Genomic DNA, 17645 nt, shown 5'->3' with positions numbered 1-17645 from the left:
GCCAAGTAAGTCATCTTCTTAAAGATTTAGAAGAATTCTCTTTTCTCCCACTTTTCTTAGCACTTCCTCATTACTTGCTCGGTGAATCCATTTTATCTTGATCATTTTTCGGAGTCACCATATTTTGAGTGATTCCTTCCCTGCTACTGTCAACATCCTAGCCTTGCTTCCATAAAGAAACATGCTCCATACCTAGCATCTGATGAATTTTTTCCATGCTTGCATGCTCAGCTGTAAGAAGATTCTTCTTTTTGTCGAAAGCCCTCTTTGCCTGATCTAGTGTATTGACTAGCAAAACTCTTTTATCACTTCAAGCTTTTGTTTTCCTTGTTTAATGGTTACCTAGCCACCCATCTTTTGCTGCATACTAATATCTTAGTCTTCTTTTCATTGATTTTCATGATATCTGGCCATTGTCCTCTCCATGTTTGTCTTCTTCAAATCATTCTCTGTCTCAGCTATGACTGCTACATAATCAGCAAATCGCAGCATACTTGTTCTTTCTCTATGTATATCGTCACCCAAAGCTTTCCCTTTGATTTCATTGATTGCTTTCTCGATGCACTCATTAAAAATTACAGGGGACGGTGCACAACATTGTCTTACTCCTATTCTTGCTTCTGCACAGTTGGGTCCACATTTTATCACAGCTACTTGGTTTTTATACAAACTGTGTACAATTCTGCAAGCATTGACGAGCACTCTGAGTTCTTTCAGAAGTCGAAGCATCTTACCAACATCATGGATTATCTGAATTTCCAAAATCCATTGGGTTTTTTCCCAAGTCTTCAGAATTGGGGTTTTCCTTCAAATAGCTAACCAGTGAATGCCTTATTGATTGCTATTCCCGGCCCTTAAGGCCTGCTTATACCTGCCTTTTTGAGGAGGTAAACTTTTATTTTTTCCTTACCCTTTTTAATAAAATCTTCCGTTGTCAAAATAATAACCTCCCCTTCCAACTCTTCATGTTAAAAGGCTTCAATGACATCAAAATATTCAACAGACAAATTAAATTGTGCTGAAAGAGCTATTGACATTCTCAATGTTAAAATTTGACTAACAGGTGAGAATGCATCAAAATAATCTATCCCATGGAATTGCGAAAAACCTCGCTAATCTCGTTTTATGGCATATATTTCCTTTGATATCCCTTTTTATTTTGTAAACCCATATTATTATTTGAAAGGGAGGAGAATCAAGATTTCATTGCCTCAATCCTATTTTTCTTATCGCAATCATTTCCACTTTTTAGGAAAGAAATTAGTACTGTTCGTTGAAAATCACCAACAGACCCTGAGAATTTAGTATTTCAACATCTATATCATACAAGTCTCCTCAGAAACAACATTAGAGCTGACCAGATCTTCAAGATGTGAGTCACCACTTTCCTTTGTAAATGGATTCTCAATGAAAACACCATTAGAAATAGATTATATACCATCAAAATTATGATAAATTTCATTTTCATATTTGGAGCTTGTGGCATTTTCAAAAAAGGTTACATCACAGCTGTTAATTATGTTTCCCAAATCATTTGGTGCATAAGGTCTGTTGCCATTACTGTGCTCTCAATAACGGACTATGACAGTGGTGGATCCAGAGAGATGCTAAGGGGGATTATGGCCCTAGCTTCCCTTATGTCCCTATCTTCGATCCAGCACCGTATTATGATTATGGGTTTGGAATTCATATAAAATATATCTCCATATATTTTAGTAAAATGAGCATATGTTTGGTAGCCATGAATCCTTGAACGGTCAATTTAAGAAAATCCGTAGATGCTGTAGAAGAGCACATGTTATTGCTGTACTAGGAGTCTTTTCTTCAAGTATATTGCTGTGGAGTTTCACCTTAACAAACTTTAATGACACCCGATACATCATGTAAATCTCTTGCTTGCTTTTCCATTAACCGTAGGATTTGTTACCTCTAGAATACAATTTTTCTAGGTACAGTAATGCATAGTGGCAGTGGTGCTGACTCCATGGAGCTTGATGGGGGCCCTATTCCCCTAAAAAAATTCGTTATGCATGGGGAGGAAACGTTGTGTCAGGCTTGTCGAATTTTTCGAGAGTCGAGTCTTCAGGGTTCTAACGTTGATCATATGACTCTTCTAAAATGCTTTTAAAAAACTTTAAAACTCACTAATAAAATTTCCCGGGGCGAGACTCCCAATATTTTTTATAAGTCGATAAGGATAAGCCCCCCCCCCCCCAATATTTTTTATAAGTCGGCACCCCTGCATAGTGGCCTCATGGACTAAACCAAATTACTGAAGAGAGTGGAACATTGAGATTTACAAAATTCAATGCGTAGCCTATTAATCGCACTCTTTTAATTTTGACATTAGTCTGATCCTCATCTAGCTCCTAAAATTCCAAAAATATTGAAAAAGGTCACTATAAGGGCTGCATTTTGAGTTAACCCTGCACATCCCTCCCTTCCCCTTTACTGTCCAACCAACTGAAGTGGGCTGGGGGTGATTCCGCTGTCAAATTCTCCTAAATGACATATTTGATGGCTCAGCATCAATTTTTCTCTCTCCAAAACCAAATTTCTAGGTTTGTCATTTATCAAAAAAAATTTCGGAACCACCGAAGCCTGGGGGGGGGGGGTGTCCACCATGAGTGTACTCAGCGGGGGACAGTGGGGGACGAATTTCCCCCCCTTGAAGCGAAAATAAATTTAGTTCAAAACGAAGTTATGAAAATTTTTGCCTCTGAAGAAAAATGATATTAGTATAAGACATGGAGCTAAAATAAAATTCGTTATTTTTTGAAGCAAATAATAAAAAAAACTAATTGCTGCCATAATTTCCTTCATTAACCTTTTCTTTAAAAAAAAAAATATAACTTGAACCACCACAGCTAGTTTTGCCCCCCCCCCCTAATTTTGATTCTGGGTACGCACATGGTCCCCACCCCAGGTCATCCCATCCCCCTCCCCCCACCGCCAAAGCATTTTCCTGGTTACGCCACTGATGAGGCGAAGAATAGGGTAGTTTCCTTCATCAAAGAAAACGAAAGGCATTGGTTGCGATTCGTTACCCTCCATTAGTGTATTCATAATATAAAAATTATTTGGTTTTAGAAATCCCAGTTTAGACGAATGGCAATGGTCAACTTTTAACCGCATTTGAAAAAGGCCAGATTGGCGCCCATGCGATGACACTCCACGTGACGTCACAGGGACCTAGTTTATATACGAGTAGATAGGAGTTTTACATTGTCTGAGATTACCAATGCATGCATGAGGCACAGAGCTCAGGGAAACATCTCTTAAAAATCACCTATAAAAACTGCCTATGGCCGAAAAGTTTCCTCCGTTTATAAGGTATTAATTATCCTTATTTAAGCCGAGCGCTACCCGCTAGCAGGGTACTCTGCTACCTGCTAGCATCCTGCATCGTATCAGCGCTCAAAGCCTCGCCCCAAGGTCACCTCACACGGCGACAGCGGGAGCCAGAATGACGTCAAACGAGGTTATCCCAGCATTCATACTCAGCCGTCGCGTTTTCGCACGCTTGAAAATTTTCACTTTTTATTCAATCGCGAAAAATAGATATCGCAATTAAAAAATCTAAAAGCGTGAAATGCATACCCCAGGAGTTTCCTTTCCTATTAGGCCTATACCTTTCGATTTAGGCAATAAAAAATTATTGGAAACTTCCCTACTATTGAATGGTATAATATTACGAAAGCACAGAAAATGGGAATGGCTGGGGCGGGAAGAGTTCACGGGGCCTTCCTACCTCTGAAATCGTGCATTGGGATCTGAGCGAGGGTTAAAGTTGTCAAGTTGCACCACTTGCACAATCCAATCAAGTCAATAAGATGCCCAGTGGACAAGGAACGCGTAAGCAATACGCGAAGGTCGACTTCGGAGAATAACGGAGACGGCTAGCCGCGGCTGCGCTGGGTATGTGGACCGACTTATGCAAGTGACGGTACAGTCACTTTCAAAAATCGGTCCCCACGGCCAGCGCGAGCAACTACGTTTTCCGCTGCGCTCGAACTTCGGGTATTGCTTATGCCTTCTACACCTTGAATGGGCCAATTTGACTTACTCTCACCACCCGCAAAATCTTACCGAGGCATTCTTCTTTATCCCTAGATTCTTCGCGACCTCCCCGACTCCCGGTGCCAGAACACAGGCGAGCATAAGTTCTCAGTCACGCAATTCTCAGCGTGATAGTATTCTGAGACAGATGGTCTGTAGTCTGGCTTGTACTCAAAAATACCGAGACGTATCTGCGTCGCAACGCACATATAAGGCAGAAACGAAAATCGGAATTTACGTCTGAAAGAGTATTCTAAAAGTTGCCTCCAAAATAACATTCTAGATTATATCTCTAACACATTATTACCAAATACGATCAATGCATATTGTTCTATATATTAGTATTTTAGACACACTGATAGGCGCATTCATCATAACTAAGCATTTTCTTGGGATATATATTATCCTAGAGCTTTATACGCGTCTCATCATGCGAGATAAAAATACCTGTGTGCGCCAAATTATTACGTTTAATTCGTTATGATATTTATTCCAGTCGTTACTAACATTTCCCTAAGAAAATGTTTAAATATTGCTTAATGTATTCCAGGTATCAGTAAGTCATTAACACATTTCTTCGTGTTCATCGAAAGTTGGAATGTCTAAATAGTTATCATAAATATATTTCCTATTGATAAGATAACCTTCGGAAACATTAAATACATGACTTGTTTGCCTCTTTCTTACCATTTTAAGCAGGGGCGGCTCCAGGATTTCCTTGAGGGGGGGGGGGGGGGGGCGACGGGATGCATACCCCTCCCCCCTCCCCCCACTCTCTCTCATGATGTGGCATACAAGCGTCAAAATAAGATTAGAGTTTCGGCATTATAGTTGAGAAAGAATGAAGGAATTGGTACAAATTGTTTGGTTTTATAGAGGGAATTGCACCGAATACACCGAGAAAATTGGAAAAGCCCGTGTTATTTTATGGAAAAAGTTGTCAAAGTAATTTCCGATTTACGTGTGGAATTTCAAACGATCTGTATATTTTTCGTTCCAAGCGGGAGACACAAGCTTTGAATAGACGTTCGAATCGTAGATTTCGATGGAGAGTTGAGGGAGATAGGGCGAGAAAATAAAAAAACGCTGTGCAATCTTATGGGAAAATTGTGAGTATAATTTACGACTCATGTATTATTTATGCACTTTCAATTATGATCAAATCATGAAAACAGAGAATCCACACCAAATGCAGCAAACCCCATCCCTGTAGATCAAATATTGAGAGAGAAAAAACAGACATAAGCGTAACATTTATAAATAGAGGGTAGTCTATGGTACGAGATGCGAGTTCGCATTTTATACCCCTTGACAAAAGTGCTTAGCGGGCGAAATGAAGTTTTCACTTCAATATATTAAATTCCAATTTTACCCATAAGTATTTAACTTTTGGATTTCAGGAACTACTGTATGATTGATCAAGAAAATACAACTGAAGTCGACAGTAAAGCCATTTGCCGCATTTCATTTGAATATCTTGGAAAATATTTTTGAGAAGTTATTATAGAGATTATTATCAAGTATTTATAAATACAATCATGTGCACACACAAAGTTCCATGGCAGTTTTCAATGGTTTCATGTCATTAAATTCCGGAATTTTTTTTCAATAACGGTGCATATTTATCACACATTTTTTCAAGCATGCTTTCTAACGAGTCCGAATTTTTTATTTCCATGAAAACAGCTGGGATTAGTGTATTCAACTTGAAGCACTGTATTGGCTCTCCAGCAAATCTGTCCTTGATATCCGTATTTACGTAATCTATAATGGGAATATAGATTATTTTTTCCCAATACGCGATTATACCGTCTTCATCATTGGTAGCCGGGTAATTTGCTCGATTCTTTTGTCGATTGGCTGCACGTGGAATGCGGATTGGAATGTCCATTTCCTCCATAATTTTCTTAGCCTTTGCAAAAATTCCAGAGAAAATTTTATAAGACTTCATCCGCTTATCCTTTAGTACTTCAAAAGTTTGGTCAACTTTTTTTTAGCTTGAAAAACATCTACAGTCTCATTTTGCAAATATCTGCTTAAAATATAAATTGCACTCAAAACATCACTCAGACTATATACAGTTAAAATGAATTCACAATTACAAATTGATAACAATAAACATCTTCCTTTAGTTGCCGTTTTATAATCATCCCACTTTTTCGAGAGCTTTGGCAATATCATGTAAGATCGTCTCTAAAAGTTACAATAGCTTTATGCCTTTCTACCCATCTAGTCTCACAGTTACCTGTCATTTGATGACCTAAGATATCAACAGTGGTTTTATTACGTTTACTTGATGCTTTAAAAATTCGCGGGAAGAGATGTCGAATCTTGTTCCTTTGAATCATTTTCTAGCCGAGGCTTCTTCCTTATTAGCCACCTCACCATTTTGCATATCTATGCAAATAAATTTAGATCTACACGTACACAAAGAAAGAGAAATCAGTTTGATAACATAAAAAAAGAATACAACCCCAAAACCCAACCCCAAATAAATTTAGATCTACACGTACACAAAGAAAGAGAAATCAGTTTGATAACATAAAAAAAGAATACAACCCCAAAACGAATGCAACTGTCCAAGCTCACGTGTGATTGATGAATTACTCCAACCGTTTCAGAGAGAAAGTCTTCAAATTTAGAATGTGTCGCCAGAGGAAATCTTCAACAATTTTTGCTCGTAATTGTACAGAGCTCCAACTTCAAACAGCAGGCCAGCAAAACAGATACCTGCGCTCTACCTTTGTGCTGCTTGACCGTGCGCACGAGTGGAAACGACCGATGAATCTGTTGTCGGAGTTGCAGACTTTTAAATTCGAATCATAGATCTGGCAAGCTCATCTAAGGAATATATAGTTGCAGAAATTTTCTACAAAGAAAATAAACTCGCCTGCCGATAGTGAAACAAATTATTCGGAACACCTCAACTTCGAGAAAAACTCTTTCTGGCTGTAGGAATGTATGTACCGTAGAATGGGGTGACTTCGGCCACACGCGCTTCGCTTCACAAATTGATACTTGGTAGCACAATGGGTGACGAGCCATCATTTCATTCTCGCCTTTCCTGGCATAGGTAAGAGAAGATTGCAAGCAGCAAAAAAATTCCGTCAGTCACCGCCCAGGGGGGGGGGCGCGCGCCCCCCGCGCCCCCTGGCTGGAGCCGCCCCTGATTTTAAGGCACATTTAGTATATGTTTTATCTTTCACCCTTTCACTGAGAGCTCAAACTAAGTCTTTCCCGTTTTTTGTTTCTTTTTTTCAGCTAGAATCAGTCGTCATTGGCGCCTGGTGATATCATGCATGTCAATGTCCTCTACATTATTATACGTAATAAGTGATTTCGCACCAATATAATAGAACTTACACTCACGTAATGAATACCTTGTGGCAGTCTTACGGGTGAAAAAATACTGATCATTATCCTGCAAACATAAAACTACGCATGCATAGTTTTCATCCGATAAAAATATACCGTGTCGGGTACCTGATGACTATTTTTGCGCAATTAATAAAAATGATATGTATTAGCTACCAAATATAAAGCTTGTGATGTAGCGATTTACGGTACGGAAACTTAGACGACGACGAAAGATGGACAAGAAAAGAATGAAGGCATCCGAGATGTGAGCATAAAAAACAACGGGAAACGTGAGATACACGGAGAGGAAAAGAAATGAAGAAGTGCTATCCTTAGAGGAGAGATTTGAGGTACGGGGGGCGGAGAAGGATGAAGGTAAGGATATGGATAGAATGAAAGGGCCCTAATGCGAATGGGCGTTACTGTTAATTTAAGTGGTAAGTTCAAGTTGGCAGGGGCGGAGGCGGGGTGATTCGCAAATTCTTTCATGTAATCCAACATTATCAAGATACCTTTCATAATAATCAAATATACTCCCATTTTCCTTTCAGAAGGGCAGTTAAATTTCGTTTTTTCATGACCACCATAAATGGTTGACTCACCATCATAATTCTAGGCTGATGTTGCTCGCAATATTTTTTCTTAAAAAACACCGAACAATACTAATGTACACACAGAAAGAAAAGGACAACATTTCCTACGACGCATTGCGGCCTGAAAGTTTGCCATTTTTCTCAATGCCCATAAATATCTCGCTACTTCTTTCACTGAAAAATTATATTGATCTTCAAAGCAATTTGAAGGCAATCCGATTGCTCATCTGAAAAATATAATGCAAAAATTATCTTCTCACATAAAACCATTTATTTGCCGGTGGTATTTCTAGGTAAAAAATTAAAACACTTTTTCTTATTTTATATTAACAGAATGGGAATAAGTTACGGTATTAAAAATGTAGGCACCACTTTACTCCGAATAAACTTAAACTTGGGGAGTAACTGATATTTCACCTCTAAACATTGAAAAATGTCTGAAAATCTTTCGCCCTCAACACGGGTGAACGCGAGCATGATAGTAGCCGTGACGCAAACGACAATATTAACATTGGCGTATATATTTTCGTATTTTATCAAGACCATATTGAGAAAAAAATATTGGAGTATTATGCTCGATATGTTCTGAAATTTTTATTTGTACAATATGTGCTGTATGAATTCACCAAACGATTCGGAAGTTCCTCTCACTTCCTCTCAGGATGTGTTACTCGCCAGAAAAAACCTTAAATTCTTCTCCGATCTTTCTCCGCTTTCTTCCATGGTGGAATTGTTTGGCTGTGGGGGGGGGGGGGGGGGGGAGGGTTCACCGGGACTTTCCTACCTCTGAAATCGTGCTTGGGGTTCTTGGCGAGGGTTAAAGTAGTCAACTTGCACCATTTGCACAACCCGATCAAATCGAATCGGTCCCCAGCGGACAAGGAACGCGTAAGCAATACGCGAAGGTCGACTTCGGAGAATAACGAGACGACGGCTGCGCCGGGTATGTGGAGCGACTTTTGAATGTGACTGTACATAAGACTCGTATTTTCTCGGCACGGTGTTAGGCAAAGTTGAACGATCTAATGTTACGAAAGCAGAAAAACTTTAAAGACACGGAACAGAACTGCATGGTATTGTCGGCAAATGGATGGAAAGGTGTCTTCAGATGGACTTGATAGAGTGCGTTCCGTAGAAGCTTAATTGAGTATTTAAAAAAAGAAGAACTTTGTGCTTTCACATGAATATGTCGATGATGACGTCTAACGTTGAAACCATGGTCGCGTAAATGTGTTAATAAATAATCATATGAAAGCACAAAGTTTTTAATTTTAATAATGAAACGCTTTCACAAAGTTACGCCTCAAACAATCAATCCAGCTTCATTGATGTTTGATTTGATGCATTATAATTTAGGCCCCTTGCACACACACAGATTTGGACGGCTGGTAAAATATCGGCCGTCCACAGGGCAAAACATAAAACTAATACAGACTTTTATCCATTACAAATTACACTGCCTTAATTATTTTCATGTCTATGTGTCTTTCCTATGTCTTACCTCCTTCCAATCACAGGTATAAACGGTTTTTTTTTTTAATTTGGGTACCTTTTACCTGCATCTGGATTTCCAAATGTGATGGAAATAATAATTTATTTTAAATCCATAAAAAATATTGAAAAGAATTAAAAAAATAAACTAAAATGGACCATTTAATGCATTCCTTATAATGCAAAATAAAAATTAAATTGCTTTTCTTTTTCACATTACAATCACTATCACTGACAACAGAACATATGCGCCATTTATTTAATTCTCTTTTGTAAACTGGCTGGTTGTGGTGAGTTTGTACTCACCGGTACAGCACTGTAAACGCGCCTTCGGCGCGACCAATAATGATCTGCCATTCCAATAGTGAACAACGGGAGAGCATTGGAACTTGCACACACACCGACCACCCGCCGGCGCACTGGCAAAATCCTGGTTAGACCCCATGTAGAGTACGCTGCCAGTGTTTGGGACCTTAATGACCGTTCAACTCAACCATTCCCTTTTTCTTATTTTTGCTTCGTCAAGAAACGTGAACTGTCGAACAATCACTTCTTTTCTCCCTCCCACATTCCGTCTTAGGAGCGAATCGCCCCCTTCTGGGGCCGTATTCTGTAACTCCAAACCGATCGGTGCGGCACCGATTCGTCGGGTGCGACGTCACACCGACTCCCGGTAAGAAGTCGTGCGATTCTGTACGAACCCGGTCGGTGCGGCACCGACGAGAGGACGGGAGATCGTCGGTAGCCGTACCGACAGCAAAGAGGTGTCGGTACGGCCACCGACTAGTGGGTTTCATGAATTCCCCGGTGCGCATTGTACGTTTTATTTTGTTTTTACCTCATCACCGAGTAAATAATGAGGTTTTCTCCAATGTTATCTTTTTCTGCCCCTTCGAATACGCCTCTATAATTCACTGTGTCATCATCTATATTAATTACCTTGACAGAAATATAAGATAATGGTTAATAAAAATGAGGTTTGCTAACATATAATGACTTTCTCTCATTTATGTTACCGCACTTTCACTCGCTTGTAATAGGCTTTATTTCTCTCTATCATCATTTATTTGCTCCTTTGACATAAAAAAGATATTTTTGATTAAATATGAGTTTTGCCGCAATGTTATCACTATCACTCAGAATAGGCGACTGTTATTTCACTCAATCATCAATTTGGCGTTTCTCTCGGCATAGAAATAAGATCTTTTTATTTAAGTATGAAGTTTGCCACAACGGTATCAGTTTCTTTCATTTGTAACGGGCAACTATATTTCATTTCATCGTCAGCCATTGATTACCTTGACGATAAAAGAAGATATTTGTTAATAAGTATGAGGTTTACCGCAATATTATCATTTTCTCTCACTTGGAATGCGCAATTTATACATATGTATTTCACCCAATCACAATTTATTTACTTCCTCGTCATTACACTTCTTTTAATTGCACCCAGCTCCATATTTTTATAACAATTTCCTAACTTGTTCCTCTAATATTACATTTGCATTTGAATCCTACGTTCACGTTCCATGGTATGCTATTTTCGTCTGCTACGGTGCCAATGGCATAACCTTCCATTGATAACATTTATACGGAACTTACTTAATGACAACTATATTACCAAATCATGAATAAATAGCATTATACGGAACCAATATTTAAAAAAAGAAACTACGATCTCAAGGATAGTTTCAATAATTCATTCCAGCAACAACAATCTCCATCACATACAAACTTTATTGTGATGTTGTAATATTGTTTCCTTCGATTCTGTAGGTACAGCATTACTACCACTCATTATATAAGCATTGTCAACAACTTATCCAATATCGTTTATCTTAATCTAGCAATAAGTCGTAATTTCCGCAAATAAAAAGATTGAGAATGACGACAACAAACTGTGCCAATGAGTCTTCACTTGTTTTTACCCTTCTTTCATTGGTGGAGACACGTGAAACTTCGGATATATTCGGATTTTCCCTGTTTGGGAAAGAAGGGGAACCGTACCGACTGGTTTGAAACCGACGACCTTACAGAATCGCTGAAAGTGTCGTCGTCGGTGCGGAATCCGTTGTCGGCACGGTTTGATGTCCAGTCGGTTGGCTTCAAAGGGAAACCGACCGGTGCGGCACCGACGAAATACAGAATACGGCCCCTGATCCCACGTGTGGATCTAATCCCCGTAAGCATTATCTATTCTTAATTAATCAAGCAATCTAAGCCTAGCGCGCTGTTTCTAGAGGCTCCAAGCCTATTTCGTTCTGAATCTGCTTAACGCTTTCTCTACGCCCGTATCAATTTTTGACGGACCGCACAGCTTTCTATGAATTTTATTAAGTTCGCGGATTATGTCTGTCAGCACCAGGTACCACATGCTCGCTGTACATACAAGGAGTTTCCGGACGAGTACGAAATAGCACCTCCCTTTTACTAATTCATCCGATAACCTCCCCAAAATAAGCTTTTGAAATCCTAGCTTGTTCAGGATTCCGCTAAAAATATTTCTTATATGTGTTCCCTACGATAGGTTCGAAGTTATCGCAACTCACTTCATCTGTCGCCTTCTATTTAACATCATCCACAAATAATACATTGGGGAAATGTAGCTTTTTGAGGTGGACCATAAAATTTGGTGATTTCTGGAAAGTGGCAAGGAGCTAAGGCGAATATCTCTTAATAATCACCTGTTATAATTGCCTAAAGTAGGAATGTTTCCTTCGTTTGATAGGGTATTAATAATCCTTATTTAAGTAAAACACTACCTGCTATAAGGGTACTCTCTACATGCTAGCAGCCTGCTACGTAACGGTGCTCACAGCTTCGCACCAAGGCGGCATCCGGAACCAGAATGACGTCACACGGGGTTTCCCAGCATTCATAATGGGGAACTTGCATGAATATTTTTATTTCACAGGCGGACAGAAAATTATTTTCTGAATACAACAAAGAAAACCGCATGTAAATCTGAGTTTTCCTTCGCGAGATATTTAATGATAAATATAACGAATTTTAAAGCGCGGGAAAAACTCCCTCACCCCCCAAGCCACTGCCGACGAAGCCTCGATGACGTCTAAGGTGCCTAAACATCACGCGAAGCTATTGTTGTGATTGTTTGTAATAGTTGCCAGCAGTTGTGAGAGCTTCGTTTGTTAGACGTGTTGATTATTTTATATTTAAAGATAAATATCCGACGATAGAGGCTTTGAAGCCCTCATATTTTGCATTATTTATAATATTAATATCTGGGTAAGGGCATAAAATATAAAACTGGAGCAGTTAAACCAAAAATTTTATAATACCTAAATAACATCGTTGTAGGAGTCTGAGCCACGGCCATTGGAAGGGGGAAACGTAAATTGTAAGTTGATGTTATCGACGGCATATCATTCATTTAAGTATGTAATTAGAACGATTTTGATGTTTACTAATGTCCGCTTAGCTTTTATATACAATAACTTCATCTGTTTATTCGTAGGTACCGGAGAATTCGTCGTTTAGGACTGTCTGTGCTTGTATTATGGGGTGAATTCCAGTCAATGCAACTTTTACTCGCTGATTGGAGACACCTAGGAACATTTTTGTGCCAAAATAGTGTCATTTTCTACGTGACATCTCCCGTTAAGCTACTGCTAATAATCGCAGTGCCAGTGGTTGTAATGCACAAAGTTTGACAAGGTTGAAAAATATCGGCCAAGAGTTATCAGTGTTCCATCGTGATTGAATTATAAAAAGTGCTATTACGCTATCGATAAATGTCTAACAGTAGTGTAAAAATTGTCAGTGGCGTGCTAATCTCCGTTGTTCACCGTAGATATGACATTTCACGATCACGCTATTGAAATAAAAGCTGTGTGTGAAGTTTGTTATTCCATTATTTCAACGAATAGTAGTGAGAAAAGTCACCTGTGTCACTTGTGTGGGCTAATTTAAGGGTTTAAATCAGTGAATAAATAGTTGTTTTCATCATAACGAGTTCTGTTATTGCAAGTTGTACGTGATGAATATAAGAATGTGACAGTGACTTCCAGTTTTTGATAACAGTATTTTCCTATTTCCCACTATATTTTTATGGTATATGCTAGTATATTGTTTATGGATTTACCTATATTATTGAAATAGGTTGTAGCTTGTGTGTGTGTTAGCAGCGGAACCTGTCAAAAAACGGAAGAAAAATCTTCTTTACGTCTTCGTTACAAATAACTATTTTATTCGTCTTCTATATCCCAAGGCCGTAACAACAATCAATTTTTATATTGGCAACGTAAATAAATAACAAAACAAACGTTCATCATCACCTTGAACGTAAAAATGCAAAACCCTACAAATATTAATTTTCACATTACAACACCTCCCCTCGTTCGAGGATGATGGAAAGGAACACAAAAAACATCATGCATAAACAATACGTTGGCAACGCCTATTCGAATTCCACCCAGGCGCTGCTTATTTTGTTAATAACGTATTCCAACACCTCCCCTCGGGATTGACAAAATAATAATTTGAAATATAAATCTCTAAGCACTCCTTAAGATTTAACATCTTACAAAATTCTTTTGTCTTAGTTCCTGACAGTGGCTTTGTCAACATGTCAGCGACATTATCTTTTGATCTGACTTACTGGAATGAAACCTCCCCTGTTTTTACCATCTCCCTGATACAATGATACTTCTTGATGTATGACATATAATCATATTTAATAATACTTCTTGATATATGATATAATGACACTTCTCCGCATCTGGTCCACTCAGTGCCTCCTCTGCATCCTCCGGAATGTTGCTATCTGGACCTTCTGCAGCAGGGACAGGTCTTGGGATTCCTCTGTCTCTGAGACCTATGTGGTAGACCACCTTCCGCTACTCCTTCATAGGCAGGCTCATTTTCACAGGCGATGATTACCTCCCCTGGCCCCTGGATGGGTGTCACCTCCTCTGGCTCTCCACCTCTCGCCTCGAGCTCCTCCCAAGTCATCGTCTTCTCCTGCTTTCGTTTTTCCATCTCCAGTTGTTTCAAGGCGTAGTCTTTCTGTGATTGCTCTTCCTTCAGGCGTTTATTCAATACAGCCATCAATTCCATTAATCTGAGCTTTTCAGCCTCAGCAGCCTGCATCATGGCTCTTAAAACATACTCCGAGGACTTGAAATTTCCGGATCTCATTGCGGCAATTACCAGTGAGTTATCATTTGAGCCTTGAGAAACATTCATGCTATGGAGGGCTTCTTGTAACTTTTCTACCATTATATTTTTCTTCTCCAGTGTATCTTCCAAATTATTGACTTTTGCCTGTTCTTTCATCAGCTGCATCGTTAAATTTTTCTTTTCTTTCCTATGTTCTTCTGCCATTGCCTTCATTTCTAATTCTTTCTCCTTAATAGTACTATCTTTGCTCTTCAAACACTCATTTAGGAATAGTATTAGCTGGTCACCATGCTCTTCCTTGGCCATTACTGTGGACAAACGACTTTTGAAGGCATCCATTTCTGCCTGGTCAGCCGCTGATATTGCCTTACTTACTTCTGCTTTCTTTTTCCAATCGCTGGCCTCTTTCTCTGCCTCCTGAAGCGATGTCTCCAGCTTTTCTACTTCAGCCAACCTCTTCTCCCGGTCCATTGGTTCAAGGTGTGTGTGCCTCTTTGCAAAAGAAACTCTGGAAGCCTTCTTCTGCTCGACTACGATTCTTTCCCCTTCATGGTGCAGGTGTCCCAAACGGTTGTGCCATGTTGTTGCTGCAATTTTACATGCTTTCATACCTTCATGTTCTTCAGCTTTTTTTCTTATTTGTGAAATAGAAGCACTCCCTTCAGTAGTGAGGTAATACAGGAAACCAACGCGATACCCCTGGAACAGAGTAGCTTCTTCGTCGCTAACAGTAGTCTTTCCGTCTCTCCTCACAATGGTCAAGCCCTTCTCTTCTAATTTCCCTTCCGAAATCAAATTCTCTTGGAGGCAAGGAATATATAACACATTAGTTAACTTTATTTTCCATCCACCACATTCATTCGACATCTGGATGGTCACTGATCCTTGACCTTCTATTTTTAGTGATGTACCATCACCCACAGTTACTTCTCCAGAGAGGGGTTTGAAATCAACAAACAAATCTTTCCTAGGGCTCATGTGATCCGATGCTGCTGAATCCAGTATCCATATGCCGTTGTTTGCATGGTTTGGATTTCTTTGCATGCAGAGTACTTTATAGCCTCTTGATACTACTGATGCTGATGACTTCTTCTCTTCTTCATCTTGCTTCTGTATGGCAGGACAAAATCTTGCAGTATGCCCCTCCTTTCCACATGTGAAACAAATGTATCTCCTCCCAATAGGTTTCTTTAGAGCATTTTGTGATTTATTTTCACTGCTTACTTTAGGTATGTTTGGCTTCTTCTTTACCTTGAGAGCCTTGTGTTCTTCTGTCTTCGCGTAATCCTCATTTTTCATTCTCTTCTCTTCTAGCAGGAGTTGGGACTTAACATATTTGGATGTTATGTCTCCTTCATTTGTTCTGTAAATACTTCGTATAAACCCAGCATATTTTTCTCGAGGCAGACCCATGAGGTAGAACGCAGCCAGTGCTCTATCCGGGAGATTAATGCCACACTTAGTAATTTTACGGTTGTAATTCTGGATCTTGCTCATGTACTCCATCATGGAAAGGTCTTCCGTTTTTTCGGTATTTACCATTTCCTTTAGGAACATTATCTCCTGGAACACGTCGTAAGTGGTGCACATGTCTCTTAATGCCTCCCACATATCCTTCGCTAGGTCCAGTCCCACGATATCATCCAAAAATGAATCATCTACGTATTGTATGATAATGGCTCTGGCCTGTTGATTTTGTCGCTGACGGCGCCTAACCTCTTGTGGTGGGAGTTGGCTTTCGTCTTCCATTTCTATCTCGTTTCCATCACTGCCGAATGTTATGTATGGATGGAAACCTTTTACCGCTTCCCAACAATCTTTCTTCATTAAAAAAGCTTCAATTCTTACAGCCCATACATCGTAATTATCGCTGTCGAGTATTGGGATACACGTCTTCTTTTCTTCCGCCATTTTTGATGATTCCGAACTTACAAAGAACAATTATGGGGTTCACTTCTTCTAACCTCAAACGTATTCGCCGTTCACACCATCAAAAGAAAAACTTCGCTTCGCATTAACACTTAGTGCAACTAAGTCTCATAATCTGTCAAAAAACGGAAGAAAAATCTTCTTTACGTCTTCGTTACAAATAACTATTTTATTCGTCTTCTATATCCCAAGGCCGTAACAACAATCAATTTTTATATTGGCAACGTAAATAAATAACAAAACAAACGTTCATCATCACCTTGAACGTAAAAATGCAAAACCCTACAAATATTAATTTTCACATTACAACAGAACCGATTCGCGATCTCACATGTGGATTGTGTGCAGACTGTTTTGCTGTGAATTCGTACCGTAGGACGGATAGGACTACCTTCTCCGCTAATTCGGCGTTCCCAAATTCAACAGCACAGCTTACTCTAATGTCAACAGCACAGCTTGCGATCGTTATCCTCCAGTATTACAAGTTTCTTTTACATCTCGATTTGCCGCCGACGTATAGCAATAATTTGTCTTAACAAATTCCATGAGGGTCGTGGCATCAATTTTTGGTGTCCTAAAAAAAGGCTGGTGTCCTAACACCCCATGCCACACGCCTTTTAGGCGGCTTGCGGGGTATTATGTAGATGTAGATGAATTTCAGGTGTACTATTCGAACGAGTGGCAACGTTATCATCCATTTTTCTGATCACTAAAACATACGAAGTGAAACGCTTGTACTTCATCATCCCGATGCCGTATTATTAATATCCCAAGTAATAATCTAGGCACAATAGCAATAGGAAAACTTGCCCAAGAATAACAGAACAAAATTTAACTGACGATGAGCGGCTAAATACTCCCTCAAAACAAATTTTACACCATGCGCTCAGCGTATTTCCCTACTCCCTACGGTTGTTTAGGCACCTATGACGTCACGCCTGGCCTCGGCAACGCTCGGGTGTCTTCGCGCAGTGGTCGGCTGAGAGAAATTTTTCTCGATTTTAAATGCAATTTTTTTATTTCTTTTGATGTTGAATGGAGAAACTGAAGGTATTTTTGCGAGCTAATGTATCCATT

This window comes from Ischnura elegans, chromosome 10, assembly GCF_921293095.1.
Source record: "Ischnura elegans chromosome 10, ioIscEleg1.1, whole genome shotgun sequence".
In the NCBI taxonomy this organism is placed as follows: domain Eukaryota; kingdom Metazoa; phylum Arthropoda; class Insecta; order Odonata; family Coenagrionidae; genus Ischnura; species Ischnura elegans.
Note: the sequence above shows the minus strand (reverse complement) of the source record.